This window comes from Numida meleagris, chromosome 2 (assembly GCF_002078875.1).
Source record: "Numida meleagris isolate 19003 breed g44 Domestic line chromosome 2, NumMel1.0, whole genome shotgun sequence".
NCBI classification, from domain to species: domain Eukaryota; kingdom Metazoa; phylum Chordata; class Aves; order Galliformes; family Numididae; genus Numida; species Numida meleagris.
In genome coordinates, this window is record NC_034410.1 from 111804637 (window position 1) to 111813557 (window position 8921).

The following is an 8921-nucleotide window of genomic DNA, read 5'->3' on the forward strand; positions in this document are numbered from 1 at the left end:
GAAAATCTGAAAGTGTCAACGGTTTACAGGCATTCGGCCCGGTTCCGTGATGAAGGGGACGGGGGATCCACGGGCCCACGCCCCGGGAAAAGGGAAAAGGGGAAAAGGGTAAGGAGATGGCCCTGAGAGCAAAGAACAGCGGCAACAATCTGAGGAGAAACAAACTAATTTACTAAAAAAGATATCGGAATGAAAAACAACACACTATAATACAATATAATTACAATTTAAGCTGATAAATCCAATACAGAGAGAGAATGTCCCAAAATCAAGGTAGGCCTTACTCTACTACTGACGATAAGACGGCTGGAGAGCGAGGTGCTGCCAAGATGAGAGACGGCAGAAAAAGGGACGAGGTCTCGTGATCTGCAAGTTTTTATACTGCGAACTTTTATCTTTTCCCTCCGGCTGGAAAATGGTAACAGAGGAGCAAAGTACCGTGGGGACTGTAGTAGTCCTTCTCTTCTGAGAACCAGGTATATCCACTACATGATGTTATGATGTGGAATACCAATAGCTGAAAATCACAAAACCATGACAGAAAGACAAAAATTGACAGATAGCTGAGACCAGTTTCTCAGGTGGGATTACTAGATGGGATTATTTGCATGTCTGCAGAGTAACGCTGATTTATGGAGCTGAGAATCAGCCACTCTTTTTCCTTCTCCTGTCAATAAGATATCTACATCAAGGTAGACTGGTTTTATTTTTTTAAATTCAGAATTTAGAAACTTGTAAAAAATAAAGGAAATCTTTACATTTTAGAATTTGCACAAAGGCCTTGCCACTATCTTTCCTAGGAGAGTGAAACTGAAGGAAAAAGAAATATTCTAGACTGGGCCCTTACAGATGAACAACAGTTTCTGGTAGTGACAAGAGAGCAAACAATTCCTTCAGAATATAAAAGCAGAATTTTCTTGTGTCATAGTGTGCTTATATGTCAAAAATGCATGTTGTAACTTCTCAAACATCTCTTGAAGCCCTGCTAAATAACAGAAGTTTCTGTTTATAGAGGCAGGATGAGCTATAAATATATATATATAAATATATATTAAATTAATATATAAAAATATAAATAAATACATACATATAACCATACATACATATGGTTTTACTTACAAAGGAGGACAAGTCTGGTCTGTGAAGAAAATAGGGTACTCTTCCTAGTGGAATCAGAATGGTTCAGGTTGAATGGGACCTCAAAGATCATCAAGCTCCAAACACCGTGCTATGGGCAGGGCTGCCACCTACTAGATCAGGCTGCCCAGGGCCCCATCCAACCTGGTCTTGGTCACCTCCTGGAATCATTGTAAGAATCACTGGACTGTTTCAGAAAAGAACCAGCACCAACATCTAATGATGTTCATCATCTGGAAAATGGCTACAGATTAGAATTCAGCAGATGCTATAAGATGTAGTGGGATTCTCAGCTTCCCAAACATTGTACCAAAAAGTTTAATTTGAAATCCATTACTTGTGTGAAATATGTCTGCATATTTACACAAGTAGTTGGATTAAACCATTTGCAATACACGCACATTAAAGGCATACAATTTTTTTTCCATTAAGTGCTTTCTCAAAAGTTTCAAAATATGTTTTTTTGCCCATCAGTATTAGAATGTACTTCATGTTAAAGACCTTTGCTGGACCACTGAGCATGAAGTAACAGCTAATGATGAGCAGTTAGTATCCATTGAAACAAGGTCAGCTTGAGTCATTCCAGAAATGCTCATGTTATCTGTCTCTAACAGCTGTTGTGATATGCAGAGTGAGTACTCTCTGAGTTGTCAGTGAGAGTGCCTTTGGAACTTTAGGAGACAAGAAAAGGGATTGGCTCATTATATGTAAAATAATGGTAGATAAACAGACTTTACTCTGAAAGAGAAGGCCTGTGCTCTTTGTGTGCCCATCCTCTCTAGGGAGTTGACAGGAACAAGGAACAAGAAGAGTACAGTGGGCAGTAGATGACTCTTTGTCACTTGAAAATTGGAAGTAACTGCTTAGTAAAATTTACCAGCACAGCTGGCACAGTCTTGCCAGCTGGAGACTTTGGGCCTTTTGGCTCTGGGTGAGGATAAGCAGCAACTGGGACAGACCGAGAGGCTGGTATGTTAAATGGAAAGACTTTTTTAATATTGGTTATTACATTTTAGTAAAGGTCTCATGGAGTTGGTATTAAGAATGAGACAGGAGGCAAATACTCGATCAGTCCTGGAAAGGAAACAGAACAATACTACTTACTGCAGTAAGTTTGCTTGAAAAAAAATGTTTTTTACCGGTAGCCACTAAACAAGCAACCAGAGTTGATATAGTCATACCTCAAAACTTTGTACAAATCTGTGCAAAAGTAGTTTTTATTTGATCTTGAGTCTTGGTCATATATGTTTCTGGAATCTTTCTTCCTCACATAAAACACTGAAGCAGGCAAATTCACGTGTATTAATTTATATTATCCCTATCCTCGTTATTTTCATAGAACTTCAGGAGTGACGCTGCTGTAACAACAGTTTCCTTTACATCTTTTACAATGCCAAAAGCTGTTTCTGAGTGAAAACATCCTGAAGAGAGTGCTTACTACAGATACCTTCTTATGAGAAATTATGCTAGGTGTTGTTGTTGTCATTTTAAATATAAAAAGTGTTGCATACACAAAACTAAATCAGAAATAATCATAAAATAGAATATTTTGAGTTGGATTGGACCCATAAAGATCATTGAGTCCAGTTCCTATGATACAGTAGTAAAATTTCACTGAAAGCTAACTGCAAACAGAGGTGGAATGGGTACTATTTTATTTGAGATGTAGACTGGTGATGGAGGCACATGTGGGCAGGGAAGCAGAAGGCAGAGCAAGAGGTGAAGTGACAGTATGACTGGACAGTGTGATATGCGGCAGGAATTATCCCCTGAGCTCACATAGATAAGGACTTTGCTTTCTGGGAGAGGATTTGTGCTGATTCTCACTAGCAACTGCTGGACTAAAATCCAAGCTCCCTGGGAATGCAGCTGCAGCAGTGTGAGATCATTTGTGCTCTTACACCCCTGACTCTCAATCCCTTTTTTAGCACATCCTTTCAGAGATGTGCTGCATCAGTGGGAACGGCCATGGGTCTCTGGCTGCTGCAGTGCAAGAGGCAGTGTCTTGGCTCACACAGACACAGAACTTTGTGTTTCCTGTCTGACACCCTAGGGAAGGTAATAATTTCTGGTGCAAGTTTGGCAGGAGAGCTGCAGGCAGGAACATTTTAAACTTCTGTAACTGTTTAGTAAGTCTAGAAAGGCAGTGATTCTGAGAAACATTTGTCTGTTTGTTTTTTCCCATTATGTGCAGAGAAAGAGGATTTTTCTATAGTACATAATGATTCCTTTTAAAGCAAAGTCTATTGTTTATATCTCTACCTATACAAAACAACTTATAAAATCTTGGGTATTGGCTATGCAGTATGGCTAGAAGAGACCACAATGTTTTCAACAAGCTTGAGTTGAAATTGCAACTGATGTCAACGGGACTTTGCCATTGCCTTGATGGAGACTGTAATTCCACCCCTATTGCACCTTGGCAGGAAGTAATTTCCCATGTCATAAGTTTTGCAGTTGGCAGATGTGTGCTTTGACATGTGAATAATTTTTGGAAATTCTGTACATCAAATGGAACTTTTTGTCTAGAAATCCTGAATCTAGTTTGTTTTCAAATATTTTTATTTCTTAACTGTGTAGAGCTTCACACTTGAAACAAGCACTCCTGAATAGCAGGGGTTCCTTGATTCAAACACGTCAAACTGAAACACCTCAAACACTACAGTCTTCCAAGGAAAAGATGAAAACAGAATGAAAAATTCATTGGGACTCCCAACTTCCTTCTTCCCTCCTCTCTACCCCTTGCCCTCTATCAAGCTTTGATGTTGACAAATTGGTATTTTCTAAGGGAAAAAAGCAATTCAGGGCAAATCCAGCAGCTGTACTGCTCTGCAATTCAAACCTTCCAAAACTCTCTTAGGATATTTTATTTCTTCTTTCTGCTAGACACATACTAGATCATCTGAATGCGCATTCTGCTTTTCTCTCTGAGTGCACTCCCACTATTTTGAACCGTTTGCGGTAGAATCAGTTTAAAGCATGGCTGAAGTGTAATCAAAATCATTTCCATTTCAAAGGAGGCTTTCTGATCAACTCTAATCTTCATGCAATGAAAATATGGCTAAGAAAAAGCATAGCTAGCAAAATTATAATTACAATGCAAATATTCTTCAAGTAGCAGAAACATTTAGAGTGTCATCAAATTGGCAATTTTTTTTCAGAAGTGAGACTGAAGCATGAATGTATATTTGATGAGCAAAATACTTTATCGCTGTTTAAGAATTATGGAGGATAACAGCAAAACTTTTAATAAACTAAAAAAAAAATGGAAACTCGCCAAAAGCTTATAGGGTAATACATATAATATTTTTCTTTTTTTCCAAGAGAATTTAAAAGCAGCTTTGCATAGAATTCTACTCAGTAGTGCATATGCTCAATGTTCTGAAGAGATTGTTTCTTTTGAGTCAGTTGGAATGCTGACACGCATGGACACATCTTCAGCAGTGACGAAGAGTCCTACTATAACATCCAAAGGAAGTTTCATGAAGAGTGCCACTGACAATCCTAACTTTATTTGGCTTCATTAGCAAAGAGAGAGAACCTGAATTAAAGAATTTCTCAGGAAGTAACATCTCCTCAGGGTAGCACAGACAGAACTTATCTCCTTGTGATGCTCTTTTTCCTTTATTTGATATTTAGCAAACTTAGTGCTAAGTGTGAGGACAGCTGTGAGGTAAAAGTCCTAAAGAGATAAGGATTCCTGAATACGTACTGTTGCTGAAATTAATGAATTGGTACAGATAATACTTTGGACTTAATTAATCAGTGCATGCTTCCACTTAACTTTGGAGAGAATATCTCCTATCCTTCCCTCTCTCTCTCTGAAAAAATGTAATCATTTTATTGTGGAAAAAATCAAAACTTCTGTATTTGAAGGCAAATTCTGAGCAATTTAATTGAAAAGAGAAAGCTTTTTTTCTCAAAACCAACCAAGAAATGCCTAAAAATCTTGTTTCCTCCTGATGGCTACTCTCGCGTAAGATGAGTCAATAGTCACTGCAGCAAGGAGACAGTCTGTGGCCATTTAGCATCATGTGTCAAAGAGCTGTGTGGGCAACTGGACTGACAAACAACAAAAGTGGGCAGAACAGTCAAGCTGTCATTCTGCTGAGATTCTGGATTTCTGCAATTAAGCTTTTCTATGAAATATCAACATCTTTTAGGAGAAGCCCACAACTTTTCACACAGAATTAAATAAATAGCTTGGCAAGAAGAGCTGTCTCTTGTTGAAAATGGGAGAAAATCAGTTTCTCCGAGTAATTCTAGCTTAAGCTTATAGTGTGATACTCGAAATATTCCTACCCAGACCCTACCATGCATATATGGGTTTGAAGGTTCTTCTGATCATCTAACAGATTTCTGCTGAAAGCTGTGAGGAAAACCAGGCGTGCAAGGTGTGCATTTGTGACACTGAGCCCACAAGGCTAGCAGCGATAGGTATTCAAACACACAAAATATAATTAACTATTCAAGAAACTTCACCCCTCCAATTTGCTATACATGCCTGAGTGAATGTTAATGGGGTCACAGAGCTCTTTGAACTGCTGCTGACAGAACAATAAAGAGTTCCTGCGGTTTTCAAGAAACAGCACAGTATAATTTTGCTTGCTTTGCAAGGGCATTTCTTAATGATATCATTATACCCTCTAAACTCCTGGTCCATTTTCAGAAACTCACAACACTTCAAATGACAAGTTACCTTCCCTTCTCCCTGGGAGAATTGAATCTCAATTATAATTTATAATGTGTTACTTACTCGGTGAATATTCTTTTCCTGTGCCTCTGAGAGGTGCCAGCCATGGTATTTTAATGAAGCACCCCGTTTTATAGTCTCTCTCCTCTAAAACTGGAACAGCAGCACTTAAAGTGCTAGGCCTCCTGTTTGTAGAGTAAGGAAGGCAAATAAATTCCATTTGAACTGCCTTAATAGGCCATGGAAATAACTTAGATTTGTCTTTGTTTATATGTAACTCCTGTTTGAGTATTGCTGGAGAGGGAACAGATAACCTTAATAACAAATTCCTGCCACCTATGATAAAATTTATTTAAATGTTTGAAGCATTTTACTTTGCTTACACCACTTTGAGGTTGCATGTTTCAAAGATATTCTAAGGAATATTCAGGTCCATTTGTTAAACTAATGAAGGAATGAATGTTGTCATTACCTTCAGAATATTAATTTGGTATCTGATTCTAAGGATTGCTCAGTCTTGCGTGGATATAGGGGAAAAAAATGAAAAAGACCATTTGTGGTGGGGTAGTGTATTCCTTTTCTCAAGGCACATGCAGAAGTAGATCTGGAATATTCCAGGTTGAGATTAGAAGGAAAAGAAAAGGAAGAGAATAAACTTGTGTTCTTATAGGAGATTTTGCAAATTAGTTTTCTGATGATTTTGTAATTGGAAATTTTACATAGCACAAATTCTGTAGTCACTTCAGAACATGATTCTCAGAAAATTGCTTTTGTAATTGAATGCTTGGTTGAGCATGGGCATTGATCAAAATAAATACCTGGTATAAATGTACTTGCATGTAGTCACTTGTCCAGCTGTGATTTTCCTTCAGCATCAGTATCGCAGATACAGGCTCTCCACAGGTTGCCTTGAATGAGTCAGAAAATACAATAATGAACACACAGCACTGGCATGAAAAGGGGCAAGTGATCAAGAATTTCAGCACAGTGAATCCCCATATACCTCACCAGCACTACTAACATGACCATGGTGACAGCAGGCAAAAATCATTGTCTCCCTCATTTTGTATATTTGGGGTACTTGTGCAAGCACAGACAACAGCCTTGTACCACCTCTCCACACACTCTGAAGGCTGTGTTTTCAAGTCCGACCTCTTTGAATCTGTGCTGGTTGGCACACTAAAAGAAAATGTGGAGTAACTCTTGACAGGAACACTTCACTGAATGTGAAACATCTTTTGATTTTTGTGTACACTACATCCTTTCGAGAATCCTGTCAACCTCAGCAGAGGCAGCCTTGGAAAATATGCCACAGGTGAAGACTTTGAACTCTTCTGATTTCTTTGCCACTCAACTGTTGTTGCACATGAACCAGATCTTGTATCCTTCAAACATTTCAAAATATTGTTTGTGTATGTTAAATGCTGTAAACTAGCAACTTTAAAATGATTCATCTTTTTTCTTTTCATCTCTCTTTCTGTCCCCTCAGCCATGAGCTCACAGTTTCCCCTGCATTTCTCCAATTGTGAATGCACAGCAGAGCTTTACAAGCCAAAGTATTGGTATACTGCTATGACATAAGGTTTTATGAAGAAGAACAGTGCCATATATTTTTTCAAACACTGATCAGCTTCCTGTCAGTAGATATGGAAGGATATCTGGAAGGATAATTCCAGTATTTCGCTTTACTAAAGCAAACATGCAATTTCACTACCTCTTTTCTTCTTCTTTTTCTTTTTTTGGCTTTTTCTTTTATTCGCCATATGTACCATGTTCTTGGGTGTTCTGCCACTTCTCATATGATTTGTGTCCAGACAGGTCTTGAATATCTCCATAGGAGACTCCACAACCTCTCTGGGCAACCTGTTCCAGTGCTCCATCATCCTTACTGTAAAGAAGTTCTCTGGCATGTTTGTATGGAACTGCCTATGTTCAAGTTTTAAGCCGTTGCTGCTTGTCTTATAACTACACACCACTGAGGTACACACCTGGCCTCATCCATTTGCCTCCCAACTCCTTTTAGATTTTTATAAACATTAATCAAAGTGAGTCTTCCCAATTTGCTGAAACTTTAGCATTTCCAAATGGAGTGTGAATCCCATAGAAGTGCAAGTATTGATGGTGTATTCAAAATCTAGATCTGACAAAAGCAAAACTTTCAACCTTCTCCCTGTAGGCTTGATGTTAACAGCAGGGTTTGAATAACTGAAGTCTGGAAACTGGACTGATATTTTTCCCTCTAGAGAAGGCTACAAACGGATTTACAAAGCAAAACCTTATCTGTCTCAGGATGCCAAAGAGCCAGTTTGGCAACCATCTTAGTGATGCTGTTGGTCTTGATGCGGTTCTCCAAGTAGAAGTACAGTCCTCTGCTGTGTGGTCTCCCTGTAGTATGATAGGGATCTCTGCAAATGCTTTGCATGATGCTGTTTTGTGTATATGCTCCAAATCTGCACAAGCTTACGTGTCTGTGTGAGATGTGCCTGTTTGGCATGTGAAGGTAGGTAGGTACTACCACAATAAGTACTGATGAAGACGCTATGGAAACATGTCCCTTGTTCCCAGGCTTTAAGACAGCAGAGACCAAATCAAACTTCTAGATTTTCCACACACTTGTAATGCCAAGAAGAACAGCTATTCCCTGTGGGTTGATGGTGTCCAAAAGTTCTACCAGTGAGAGAGCAGTGGTGAGATGTGAACCAGCTCTTCACTCACACACACATGTGCCTTCCCCACATAATGAGCTCATGTGCTCTGACTCCAGCTCGCTTCCTCCTTAGCAATGTCAAAACTGGTGAAGAACATGAAAGACAAAACACCAAGCCCTGTTAGAGATCGAATGGTGAAGGAAATATGTGAATGCAAACTTAGAGTAAGAATCCTCACAGTCTCTTGTCACTAGCACAGGGACTAGGAGGTGTCAAATGAAGGTGTAAGGAACCAGGTCTGGGACAAAAGGAAAAAGGCAGCTCTTCCTGCTGTGGGCTGTAGATCTTAAAGTCCTTGTCTTGAAGGGTAGGTGGACACCACATGACATCCACCAGACAAGATAATCAGAGAGAAATATGGAGAGATTGAATAAGGAGAGAAA

At 39.1% G+C, this 8921-nt stretch overlaps 1 protein-coding gene across 1 annotated transcript in view; it reads left to right on the top strand.

Annotated features, from left to right (window-relative positions):
• The window catches only part of CLVS1 (clavesin 1), an 87462-nt gene that overhangs the window by 32534 nt on the left and 46007 nt on the right, over window positions 1–8921 (top strand). The window lies entirely within an intron of this gene.